Source organism: Uranotaenia lowii, chromosome 3, assembly GCF_029784155.1.
Source record: "Uranotaenia lowii strain MFRU-FL chromosome 3, ASM2978415v1, whole genome shotgun sequence".
Lineage (NCBI taxonomy): Eukaryota > Metazoa > Arthropoda > Insecta > Diptera > Culicidae > Uranotaenia > Uranotaenia lowii.
The window spans coordinates 196197403-196211712 of NC_073693.1; the positions used below are offsets into that span (position 1 = coordinate 196197403).

The 14310-nt window shown below is 34.6% G+C and overlaps 1 protein-coding gene across 1 annotated transcript in view; it reads left to right on the forward strand.

Moving 5' to 3' along the window:
* The first annotated feature begins 427 nt into the window (after positions 1–427).
* The window catches only part of LOC129752985 (uncharacterized), a 157896-nt gene continuing 144013 nt past the window's right edge, over positions 428–14310 (forward strand). The window contains exons 1-2 of the mRNA XM_055748776.1: positions 428–1126; positions 11245–12126. The gene's annotated coding sequence lies outside the window, so the exon portion shown is untranslated. The remainder of the gene's footprint in view (positions 1127–11244; positions 12127–14310) is intronic.

Genomic DNA, 14310 nt, shown 5'->3' on the forward strand with positions numbered 1-14310 from the left:
ATAGCTATAGAGAAACTAATCTTTGTTGATGCGTTGAAGTGTGGGTGGCCATCCGAGGGGGTGGCAAATGAAGCGAGCGAGCATTTTCCGATTGACGATGAGAAAGTGCGTTCATTGCGAAGGGAGAGCAGCAGGTTTTCCTTCCGAGGATTGTTGGGGCTCCCCCAATCGGTGGTTTTACTTTGAGTTATTTTTCGCTCGGTGCTGCGCAGGCGTGAGCTTTTACTCCCGAAAGCTTTGCTAGGCTGTCGGGTGCTGTTTGTATCTCGTTCGTTCTTTTCCATCGCCCAATGGTGCTGTCTCTTTTTGCGGGTGGTTCGGGCGCAAGCCCTTCAGATGTCGCTTCCAGCTATCAATCGATGATGTTCTGACACCGTGCTGGCTGGACTTTTGACTCGATTTCCTCAGAGCTCGGTGAGTATATCGTTTTTGAGGCAGCGGATGGTGTGACCCATTTTTTCGGGCGGAAGATTTACAGTTTTCTATCCTCTGCACCAAAGGGTATATCTGTGTAAAGTTTGATTTATTTGCAAGTCGTTGGTTAATTGAAGCTGTGATGAACTTTCGTACGCGTAATAAACATATTTTTTCGCTAGCTGATGATTCGGTTCTGTGAAAAAGTGAGAAAACATTCGTACTGGCACGAGGAGAACAATTTTTTCTTCAGTAGTTCATACAGACTGGGAGGAAAAGCTGATCATGTGAAAGTTTCCTAAGAAGAAAAAATAGTGGGATATGAGATAAAAAAGCTGAAAATTTTGACTGCAGTTATCTCTATAAGGAATTTGAACTGGTGCCTGTGCCCTTAACATCAGTAAAGAGTTTCTGAGAAGAATTTTTTCGCCATTTAGGTCTCCGAGCAAAGGAAAACGAAACACATAACTTGATTATATCAGATAAAAGAATCCTGGGGACAAGTTTTGCTACCTCTGAGAAAAAAGAATGATAAATTTTGGGCCTGCAAATCGTGTTACGAAAGCATCGGATGCAAATGAATGAATAAATTATCTAGAGGCAGAGAGGAAAAAAATCTACCTTCAATTGTTCTCAGAAAAGGAAAATGTGGTTTCATCCTTTCTTAACGATTACCAGAGCTTGAGAAAATTCCGAACGGAGAAAGGAGAAGGTAGATAAGTGCTGCGAAAGAGTGAAACCGAGTGAAACAGAAAATAAGGGTACACTTTTGACTAAAGTGATAAATCCCGAAGAAAAAGAAAGTTAATTAAAAGTTTGTTGTAAACTGAGGTTCTATTTCTGGTTGAAAAACAACATCCAGGGTCCAGGATCGGCACATTAAGCGAAAAACTCTTGTAATCTCCGGGAAAACAGCATAAGGGGAAAAATAAGGGAAACAAGCATCTCCTTAAAAGTACCCACCAAGATTGCAAGTGCACTGCAAAGAGAAGAAGTTTATCTCCAAATTTTCACCATCCAATCAATTGTGAAGATTTCGAGGATAATCTGTCCCGCTCGGGTTTTCGTTGGCCTCAGGGTGTGATTTAATTTTTCTTGTTGCGGTTGGTCTGGGTTTGAGTGGGTGGTTGAGTGAGTGAGTGGTGGAAAACAATTTCGCTATGGAATGGGATATGGCAAAAAGTTGAAGAAAAAAATGCGCCGTAAAAACCGGAACGTTTGTGTACCGATTCCAGCTCAGCGTTGCCAGTTGGTTAGCTTTCAAAGCCTGATGTTGTTATCATAGGTTGCGTAACGTTTGTTGAGCTGTCAACTTGAATAAGGTTAATGTATGTATTAAAAATTCGTTCATGAAATAAATTTGATTCATCTATCGTATTCCTTGCAGGAAGTTTAAATTTTACCATATGTTATCACACAAGTTCGCAGCACATCTTGAAACAGCTCCGTTGGTTGAATACTAGCATGCTGAGCCGATATCTATGAGTTCGAGCCCAAGAGTAAACATCGAACACAGTAGTATCGGATAAGTTTTTCAATGAACGTCCGCCAACTGCATAGTTCATATAAAGTGGCGAATGACAAAGATATTAAAACGACTGTTGATCTAATCAGAAATAAACACAAAAAGGTTTGGATAACATCGCCACCAAATGATACAAACTTGAAATTCTCAAAAAAATTGTGAACCTTGCCAGAAGCAAACACTTCGAAATATATTTATAGAAAACTTTATTTTCTGGAAATTTTAATTTCAATGCTCAATGATATAGTTTCAACAAAATCACACCACAAAAATGAGTTATTTCTGATCTTCTCACAATTGGAGAATCACTACACGGATGGTAGAATGTGTTCCGAACAGATTCTGGTATCATATTGTATTTGGAATAAAGGAAAAAACAAAGTTTATTACAAAACAGCTTGGAAGAAATGCTGACCATACAAACCGTTTATACATGTGGATTTTATTTAATCGTCTGTTTTTTTCCATCAACGGAACAATAGAAAATATATTAGACCGATAACAGTACAAAAGATGGACTTTAAGGCCCCTAGTCTTTATCAGGTTTTTGAAGGCCCAACATTAGACTGCCCCAAATTTGTATGGAAAATTTAAAACTTGAGAAATGTTATGCGCTGCAGGCTAAAATTGATCCTAGGCCTAGTACAAGATCTCATGCCAAATTTGGGCCAGGTAGGATCAAGGAAAAGGTCCTTTCAACGAGTCTTTAGTTTGTATGGGGTTTTGAGTCGAGGCGGTCTACCATATTGACGCCTTATTAACAGTGATGACTGATGAATACCACCCTTAAAAAAGACATCCCCTTTTTGAAACCTTATAACGTTTTTATCTCAAATCTTATCGAAATGTAATCTTCGGATGAAACATTTGCATAATTTAGGCTTTATGAAAAAAACCGTATTCAAAAGAAATCGGCCAGAGGGGATCAAAGTTATTGATGAAAAACTGGTTTTTGATATTTCTCCCGAACAAAAGTCTCAAAATCTCATACAAACTTCAGACTCGTTGAGCGACCCCTTCCCGTGATCCGATCTGGCCCAAATTTGGCATGAGATCTTGTACTAGGCCTAGGATCCATTTTAGCCTGCAGCGCATAACTTTATCAAAAGTCGGGTCATTTGGAGCACTCTACCCAACATCTTTTAAGATCAATTCTAAGAAAATATTATTAAATCATGTTTGTACTATAATTCAAAACTGCAATTGCAGCTCTCTTTGTAAAGCGTTTGCTTCTTAATTATGTTGAAATTTTGGTTTGAAATGCTGCCTAAGAAACAAAACTAAAATTCAATTATTTTAACGAATTTAAATCATTTTTGAAAGGTGCCAGGATTTGTGTGGTTGTCGCTAGGGTAATGTCGAGCAACTTGTTTGGTCTTGTGAGGACCAGCTTATCGCCAGAGCAAGCTTCGGGCCCGAGGGAAACCACCTAACGTTCTAGTGAGGAATGTGTTGGCTGCGGTAGACCTAGATTACACGTTCGAACTGTACCTTTACCTTAAATCTTTGGATCTTCGTGTATAAGTTCGTGTTCTTCCCTTTTCGTTATTCTTTTTTTTTAAACTAAAATAGATTTAAACAATGAATTGTAAATACAAAATCAATATTTTGGCTCTATAAACCCTACGGTAGGAGTCGTTTCAAATAAACATAAAATGGTGTTAATGTCAAAAAATTGAAGAAAATTGCAAACCACATGATTATGTCTATATATGAGTTATTCCTCGTCAAATCTTAATGAAAGTTCTCCAAACTGAACCGACAGATCCGAAATATCTTGAAATTTTGAGAATAGCCCTCCCACCCCTTGCCTCTGAACCTTCCCCCTTTATTCTAAAAGTTATCATTCTCAAAAAGCAATATCTTCGAGCAAGGAGGTCATGGAAATATGTTTTGTAAAGATTGTTTTTTATAAATCATCATTACTATAGGTAAATGATTTGAAAAAAAAAAAGTGACGTGAAAGATCCAAAATTAAAACGCTAGCTTTCTCGAGAAAAGTATAATTAAATTAAGAATTTGAGAATTTCATCGCATTTTTTGGACTATTTTACGTATAAAGCAAAACACCTTTTTGAGGTTTATTCTCATCAGGAATTAAATATCACCAAAATAATGATACCATTTAGTAGATCTTTCAAAATGACGCTCATTTTACTACAGCACAACTCAATTCTATCCTCATTAGCTGAGTTCATTGAAAAAAAAATCACATTTCTGAGGAATTCTTATAAGCAAACTTCATCTATTATTAAGAAAAAATCGAAAAAACATTAATGGTTAAAAAACAAACCAACAACTTTTATTGATAACGACTGGTTAGAGTACCTGTTATCAAAATGGTATATGCTTACCAGATACTTTCAGAAAAAAGCGGGACATTTCACGAAAAAAGCGGGACATTGTCGAAAAAAAGCGGGACATTTAAGAAACTCTTCATGACCACTCCTATACATTTGTATAAGTTCCTTTTGAAAAACAGTTAAGAAAGCAATAAATTGTCGACAAATGATTTTTTTTTCGAAAATTGAATATAAAAGAAAACTTCCATCTTTTCAAACTGCGAACACACAAGTTGAAAATGTTATAGTCCAGAGTAATTTCAAATCCAAAATTTGAAGAAAGTTTTTAAATTTTTTAACAGCCGTTGTTGATCACCGTCCAAGTTTATTCAATTAATTCGTCCATTCCTTCATTGTTTGATTGAAAATAGTTTATTTTCGCTCGGTAGTTCTTTTTTACCCGGAATTTGTTTTTTCCTTAACTTTACACTCAAAGGATTTTTTAGGATTCACGAGAAACATCTGGAGCCATCATCACTTGGAAGCAACTTTAAGAATATTTTCTTTAAAAGAAATTTTTTAACCTCGCCTTGCTCAAAGAACGTTTGACTACACCAGATTGTTAGGGTGATGCTAAGAAAAGTTTACTAGATTGACCGGTTTTATCAGGACTTGCCCGGATATTTGACACAAAGTTTAGGAAAAGTTCGGTCCGGTCTGGTTGCACGGATTTCGTATAAAAAGCCTGGATTTTGACCACATTTATTCACTTTATTTCGGAAATTGACAAAAAAAAAACTTAGATTGAGTTAATTTTTATTTTTGCAATCTTTTTGAGCAAGTTTTGTCTGAATAATCATGAATAGTGTTTAGTAAGCCTAAAATACGACTAAAAATCTGCTGATGTGTTTTGAAGAAAAAAAAACTATTTTCAAGTGTGTTTTTTTTATTATTATTAAATAATCCCAAGATTTTGATCAAATATGCCGGATATTGTCCAGGTTTTAGGTTGAAAATTTTGGAATCTATTGCCCGGATTTTACAAGGTTTTTAGATAAAAATGCCCAGATACGCTTGTTTCGGATATGTCTGGAAAATAATCTGGCAACCTCGAATGTTAAGACCTAAACGAGTTATTTAATCTTGTCTTTTATAAACTTTGAAAAAATTGTGCTTATTTTAAGAAAGAAAAACACAAAAAATATTATATTTCAATGGTTTTATGTTTTGAACCAATGACTTTAAATTGAAGCAATATTCAGGTTTTTCCAGTATAAGTCAGTAAAACATCATAAAAGTGTTATTGTCATTTGAATTGTTATTGTCATGGTGAATGTCATTTTCCTCAAGTGAAAACATTTCTAGTTTTGAATTTCATAGATAAATAAAAGAAAAAAATGACAGGAGTTGAAAATTGTCGAATAGAGATTTTATAAGATACGTTTTCACAAGCACAGAACAACTATTTTGAATTGATAGAATCGGAGAGGGTTGAGCTTATCACAAAAGTGTTCTCAGAAAAAAAGCGGGACATTTTGAGAAAAAAGTGGGACGGCGGGATATTTTCTAAAAAAAGCGGGACATGTCCCGCTTTTGCAGGACGGATGACAACCCTAAAATTGTATCAAACTTGGAATTGAGTGAATCAGATTTTCCAGACCTGGCGCTGTGGAAACTGCTCTTTCTCTTGGAGATCCCTCCCAATTTTTTTTTACGGAGATGAATTATTCCATTATTGAGCAGAAAGCTAAAATTTTAATTCATAACATCATCCGAAAATGGCAGTGCATTGTGAATTCTGGTCATATCTGATTCCACAGGGGATCATCATTACTTGTGCTAAAGATTTTGGCGTCATGAATTCAAAACATTTGTCAGATTTTGTCTAGCACCTCTAGTTTTTGTGATATGGCGTGTAAAAATTTAAAAATTGGTCAACAATTAAATTCTACAATTTTTGAAATTCAAATAGATTTCAATTATTTCTGTCATTCCATTATCATTCCAAAAAGCCTTTGATGATTTGATAATAGAGATTTTAACTCATTTAACAATTTTGTTGAAGACTGCAAAACGATTTGACTTAGACACATTCCATCGTGACGTGAAATCGCTTTTCCGGACTCTTCTGAACTGTTATCATTTTAGGACTCAACCAATTTGCTTGAAAATGAAAAAAATTGTAGCAAACGGTCGTAAATTGAATTTTCTTCTAAATGAATATAATTTGGTCATTAAAAAAATTTAAGTGGTTTTTGTTGTGATAGATTACTTTTGTAACGTGAATTAACGCTAGAATTTGCCATTTTTTGCTTCAGTACATACAACTTTAATTTCCTGTTCTCTCTGTGGAAACAGAATATCGGGGTTTTCAAATGAAATGTAGCTTCTCGATTGAACAACAACGAACGAAGTTATGCTTATTTGAAGTTGTGACGTGAATTCACTCAATTTAAACAAAACAGGGTAGTTGACTGAATTCACGTCACGTAATATCAAGTTTTTCTGAACCATTCTTTAAAGCCTTCAAATTGTATGTGCACTTTAAAAAAAAGGAAATTTTGTTGTTCTGACTTTTACAATCCTAAATATTTAGTATCTTCACCTAACTTTTTCCTTATTTTGATTGGCACTTCTTGAATAGCAATATATCATACGTAAAAATTGGGCTTGTGATATAGCTCAGTTGGCAAGTAAGTTTCTTCCTTAGCCGATGTCCACGAGTTCGAGCCCAAGAGTAAACATCGAACATTACCGGATAAGTTTCTCAACAACTGTCCTCCAACTGCAAGAATGGTATAAAGTCGCGAAAGTGGTGAAACGACTTAAATCGAAACAAAAAAAATGCGTTAAAATAACAACTGTTTCTCACAGTCTTCATTTAAAAATTCACCAAAAATATTTTTTTAAATTTTTTTCAATCTTTTTGTGTTTTTATTTTAAAATAACGAACTCATTAAAAACCAACTGAATTTTGATCGATTTGTAAAAACTGATCATCTGGAGGGTCAAAACAGCTTTAAGAACATATTCCCCTTATGAAATTTTACAAAGATTCAAATTTTGTGACGTGAATTCACTCATTCGCGCTAGATTTAAACCGATTTCTATAAAATTTAGTTTTTTTTTGTTCCGATTATAGTCGTTTTACCATTTTTATGGCATTCGCGACTTATGTATAAAATTTAGTGTTTTTAAGAAACGTCTCATCATTTTCAAAAAAGATTTTACTTTGTTATGTCAGAAAATGTCAAAGTTTTCTCGTAAAATTTAAAAGTTCCCTTTTTTGTGACGTGAATTCACTCATTTGCGACTGTTTTTGTTTGCTTTTCAAAACAACCACTTTGGATATAAACAGATTCTTTATTCTACAAAATGAAGCAGGGTTATTTGCCTTCAAAACGTATCAATTGTTTTTTCCAAAACAAATGAACCTATATATTTTAATAATTTTTTTTTAAGAAATGTTTTCAAATTAACCACTTTTTCCAACAAAAAATTTGATTTTCATTATCATATAAAACACGTTTAAAAATTTCCTTTCAATTTTTTCCGTTGGTTTTGTGTGAATTGAATCATCAAAATTATAGACAAGTTTGAGAACGGATAAAAATCACAATCAGGAACGCACTTTTTACTTACAGTCTGGGTTTTACATTTTCTTCCTCTTCAAAGTTATCTCAGATCTTATAATAAATTTATAATTTTGAGCTGATTTTTGTATCCAAACTGACTTCGATTGAATATGTAAATTGAATCTCCTGATATGAATATTCTAACATTGTAATTTTATCTGGATTGTAAAACTCAACAACGAGTAGAGTTTTGAATTCAAATTCTGAATTATTACCCTGACTTAAAAATCTGAGTTCTGAAACTAAATAACGAATTTGATTTAGATATCTGAACCTTCATTGCACAAACATATTCCTTAAATGTCAATGTGAGCCAAAAAGCGAATTTTTTTAGGAATATTTAATTTCAATTCTGAATTTTGTTTTTCATTCAAAATTTATGAGAAGAATGATTTGTTTATAAACCTACTCGAGATTTTAAATAAAAATTCCAAATATTTAATTTGATTCCAACTTTACGATTCCTGATCATCTGGATCAAGCTTCCTTATGTTTGAATTCTACGCAATAATCAAGAGTGGAAATCTCGAGCTTGATCATGGAACAAAATATGTATTGACCTATTCCAAGCACCCCTCAACTGGAGAACCGATTTTTATTTTCAATATTCAAAAATAAAACCACTAGAAAGGTTCTATCTTGAGCTTTTTTTTTCCAAAAAACGATTGTCAGTCTCCTTATTTTAGAATTGAGTAGGTCATCGTTGAAATTTAAAAATTTTAGTATAAAAAAAATATTTTACCAATTATTCTTTATTTGAAACATAACTTAGTCAAAAATCTAGCTTTTTTAAAAAAAGTATTGCCACTTAATATTTTAAAAAGACGTCTTTTGAGCATGATATGAGATGAAGAATAATCACTGCAAGTTTACGCTCTAGAATCGGCAATGTTATTCATATTTAAGCGTTGTAACATCACGAATATTCTACTGCTGCACGAAACCTGCTTTTATTAAAATTTACACTTTAAAGATTGTTACTAAAAATCCAAATCGTACCCCATATTAACATAAAATTTCACAATAGACACTTTTAACTGAATTACAAAATTAAACAAATTTTAATATGTACTATCACAAGGTCCAAGCAAAATTTGGACCAGATTGGAGGGAGGAGTCGTGCAACAAACCTTAAGTTTGTATGGAATTATGTCGATTTTGTTCGGGATAAACAAACAAATACAGATGTTCACCAATATTTGGTCTATTATATTATTCTTTATTTGAGTGTTTTTAAAGCTTATGACAAAATTTCATCTGAAGAAAGCATTTCAATAGGAATGATCATCACAAAATTATTAAGCTTCAAAAACAGATTTATAAGCGTCGACTAACGATCATTCATGTATTTTTTGTTTATTAATCCTTCAGAAGCAAGTTTTTGGAACTCAATATCTTTTTTTTCAAAAGTTTTATCAAAAAAGGACCTTGGGATGAAATATTTATCATAATTAACCCTTTCCTTCCCATGGTAGCACAGGTGATCCACAGCTCGAATTTGAATTGGACGCTTTGGATCAACACCATTTTCTCACCGAATGTGCAGGTATGAATAAAGAATCATTGCACAAAATTTGAAGAAAATCGATTCACTAGTTTTTGCTCGGCAGATCAAAAGCTGCGCAAAAGTTGGATTTTTTTTTAATTTGAATCAAGTCGTCATTTGATGTTCAATAATTTCACAAGTTTTCATAATTATCCTCAAATAAAAAATCTGACGTCTAGAAAATTGCTTGTGCAAGCAAAATCAAATGATGGTTTGCTTAGATTTCCACTAAAACATAAGTAAAGTGGATCACAAGGTGATACTCTGGGAAGAAAACGTACTTTTCATTGAAAAAGTTTTCAACTTGCAAAGTTTTTTATCAATACTAATGAAAATCATTCCGTCAAAAGTTTTTCTCTTCACGATAGGTGTTTCACCTACTAAAATGACCACATGTCTCAAAATATTTGCAAAAGCTCGTGATTTTTTTTTCGAAAAACGGCATGTTTTGTTTCTCTAGCGAAAAGTATCATGGTGGCCATTATTTACATAGTATTCCGTCTCACGACATAACTTGACGAACATAATTCCTAAAATTTACTCGGTTCATAGCAACCGTTCTCCAATTTCTCGGGCACCCCACGTTCGCCAGATCACGCTCCACTTGGTCTAACCACCTCGCTCGTTGCGCCCCCGCTCGTCTTGTTCCTACCGGATTCGTAGCGAACACCTGTTTTGCAGGACAGTCGTCCGGCATTCTCGCAACATGTCCCGCCCAGCGTATCCGGCCAGCCTTAACCACCTTCTGGATACTGGGTTCGCCGTAGAGTCGCGCGAGCTCGTGGTTCATCTATCGCCTCCACACTCCGTTCTCCTGTACGCCGCCAAAGATGGTTCTTAACACTCGTCGCTCGAATACTCCGAGTGTACGCAGGTCCTCCTCGAGCAATATCCATGTCCATGGTGGCCATTGTTTAAGGCAAAACTGAAAATTTCAAAAAATTCAATAGTTCGACTTTTGTGGGCTGGATTTAACCAAGAAATATTTCACAAAATAGGATCGGTTTAGTTTGCAATGAATGGGTTGATTCTTTTTTTCTGAAGTAAGATCATGTAATAATGCATCTTTTGTTCTAAAACTTTAGTTGTTAATCTATCTATCTATTTTTAAAACGTGAAAAATCTCGTCGGAAGGAAAGGGTTCAAGCTTCGTGATAAACTATATTGAAAAGAGATCGGCCGATACAGGCCTAATAATTTGGTGCAAAACTGGGATTTCATGTTCCTTTCGAACAAAATTTCGCATAATTCCATCCGTGGTCCGATCTCCCAAATTTAGCTTTGGATTTTGAGCTAGGCCTAGGATCATTTTTAGCTTGCGACAAATACAATTTTCCTGTGACGTCACGAAACTGAATCGTTCTAAAATAAATTTAAATTAAAATTTAAAAAAATCAAAAACAGCGACGCCACGCTGGAATGGGTCATTAGTAATGGTAAATGTTTCTTTTCCATATTCCAGAAAACATCATCTAAATACGGAATATCCATATGAATTGAGAATTTTATTAAAAATAAATCTTCTTGAAGATTGAAATGCCAACTCAAGTTTCGATAATCAATAAAAACAGATTTTAACCTGCCAATACAAAACTTTTTTATGAGCCTAGCAATAGCTGGTGCATTTTAGTAATATCATTTTAAATCGAATAACACAACTTAGCAAGTGTGAAGCTTCATTTTCAGTATAATTGGTTAGTTCCTTTTAATCTTGAAAATAGGGCTGAAAACTCTCCAAACACTGCTGGCAACGCTGCTGAAGCTAATGTGTTCCATTCCTACTCACTCGCCTCAATCTTCATAATTTTCCCAATCGTTAACCGAAAGCTTGTGTGATTTTAGCGTTGGAGTGCCATCATCAGCGTTTGTGCATGCTTACATATGTGAGTATCCGTTGCCGATCTGACGACGATTTCCCACAGTGTGTGAGTAAAAGACCATGTGAGTCGACCTCAGACCTAACAGCCCTTCGCTCTCCTAGCCCCTCGCAAAGTTAAAGGATTTGGCAGAGGCTCAATAAGACAGCTTCAGAGGTTCTAGTCAGGTGGTTCCGGGGACAAAGCAGATGCCGCAAGGTGTTTTGGGGAAGAACCCCATAGAGTGAGTGTTTTAAAAATAGCTTGGAAAATTTTATATTAGACAGAAGACGGAAGTCAGAGACGCGTCTGAGTGGGTGGTGCATATGTGTGTTGAGTGTGTGTGGTTGAGCAAAATCCTGCAATAAAAGCGTATCAACCATAGCACTTAATCATCATTATCTTTATCGGCATCGGCTCTTTGCACCCCGTATCCGAGAGTGGAGCCTTGTGAGCCATTAACGACTATTTCGGGGATTTTCCGTTTACGCAAAGATCCTGTACGAACTGCGATGTGTGTGATTTTGAGAAAAAAATCGTTCGGGGACATGTGAAAATCGGGACGAGCGGCTTGCAAGTACGCACTCATTGACATCCAAATCGGTCTGTCCTGCCTCTCTGTCTCTTTCGTGCCGGAAGAAAGGACGGAATAAAAGAACTTTTCTAGTGCAGCAACAAACGGGTATATTGTAGTGGAAAATCGTGCAGTGCAGTGCAGTGTGTAGGACTCCGGAAGTCGTGTGTCTGTGAGCGCATCGAGAGCAATACCGAAGTTCAAAACCGAGTCAACATCATCACACGAAGCGCTCGGACGATGATGGCGATGCTGTAAATATTTTCCGCGCCTGGCAGAGCTGCTACGAAATAGGTCAGTACGGCAAAACTTTTCATTTAATTACGTTCATAATAGGAAATAACGGGGGAAAGTTAAAAGCTGCTCAACACCGAGTTGCCTAGGAAAATGAGCAACAGATGAATACTAATGATCGCTTTTCATTTTAACTACTTTGGATTAGGACAGTTTACTAGTATTGTTCGAAAAATGTTTCCATATTGTCGATTGCCCTTTCGAGTCTCCAGTTTTGTGACAATGAAGAACATTTTATGTGTCCTTGTAGACTATTATGGTGTTTCTTTTTACGTTTTTTTTAAGCTAAAACTGAACTTTAACTTGTTTATGGTGACATTTCATTATGAACCCTTGTGAAACCATATCCAGTATCTCATTTATTTCAAGAGTGTTGAACATTCCTGTCGAGAACATTTCCTTAATGATCGGGACGGACAGTGGGGAAATTAATTTTGATAAGAAATTCACTTTAATTTGTGACATTTAAATCCACCTTTTGAAGTTAATTAGTACATTAAAACTCTTCTTCCCCAGTTCTAGCAGTTTGTTAATGGTAAAAAATACTATTGACACTTAACTGGTCAAGAAAATAACCCAAAATTCTATTGATTCAAATCATAACAAATTTGAATAAACTGTCCCCTAGAAAGAAGTGTTTCTAACTGGTCATTCTCCGAAATTTCTGCCATTCTCGATAAATTTTCGATACAATCGTTTTTGTGACGTCACAAAAGAAAATCCAAATTTCTGTTGACACTACTTTATTTAAATATTTCTTGGGTTTCTACATATTTTTGATGTTTTATAACATCTTAACGGTTTACTAGATGTGAGCATGTTTTAGTGCAATATCACATTTGGTCATATTGCATTTCACCAAAGTAGCCTGAGTAGCTTTTGTATACCGTAAAACGGGGTAACATTGATCACCGGGGTAGCTTTGATCAACATGAAATTTTTCCACGTTTTCATCAATAACAAAGTCTAAAGATGAAATATCTTAAAACTTTTTTCTACGTTCAAAAACCTACATGTTGAGTATCAAATTGGGAAAAACTTGACTTGTTTTTGAAAATTTCGAATGAAAGTAAAAATGTGATTTCAAAATCAAAGCGTTTAGAATCAGCAGGTTGATTTATGTGAGAGTTCAACTTTTCCCTTAGTAAATGTATAGTGTTGGTGTAGTTTCTGATGTATTTTGGAGTAAATTTTTGATATTTTAAAATTAGGGACTTTTTCCAAGAGTAAGCCAGTCCAGAACAAAGGGCTAGAAACCCTATTAAATGGTAAAGTTTGTAGGAAAAAACTTAAGGGGAATGATGTGAGGGCCTAAGGAATTGAATGAAGGCAAAATATCATATTTTATTTGTAGTAAAAATTATATAAGTAACTAGCAGACCCGGTAAACTTCGTCTTACCATGTTAAACTTAACGTCCATTTTCCATTTTTTCTTCGCTGACTAACTTTTAAAAAGCATTAAATATAGAGTTGTTAATCGTCCCTTTCGTGAACATGCCCTAGTATTTTTTTTTAAATTTCCCTCCTTTCCGTTTACTCTAATCAGTTCCCAAAGAGCACTTGTCATGGCACGATATCTGTCAATTTAGTAAACTGCAAATTACTTTTTAATATTTGTTCAAGTATAAAATGCAAATTAAATTCCTTCGAACTTCAACCCAATGAATCAAGGGAACGATTGGTTTTGAAAGGAGAAAAAAAATGTTTGGATTTTTTTGTTATTCAACCGAATCACCGCATTTTTTCTACTTCTTCGTAAAGGGCATATGTGCCAATTTAAACCCTTTTTTTAAGATTCTAATGAAGCATGTCGATGTTCTGATTTTTAAATTTCCTGAAAATTTTTGGTGATGAACTGCGATTTCATTCAGAATTATGTAATATTTTTAAGATTTTATAACATTTCACTGAAAAGCAGATGTTTTAAAATTCAATAGAACAAAATGAAATAATCTAATCAGGCTACGATGGTCTCATGTGTTCGTTTTATTATCTGGAAATTTTCATGTAAACATCACTCAAAACCTTAATTAAGTGTCTCTTTTATTGTAAATCCTAATTTTCAATAAAGAAACACCGGGTCTTATACAAACGGATATCACCACAGTATTCTCTAAAAAAATGAATATTTTCAAAAAAATAACTGATATTGTGGTGAAAAAAAATATCTAAGTATACATTTG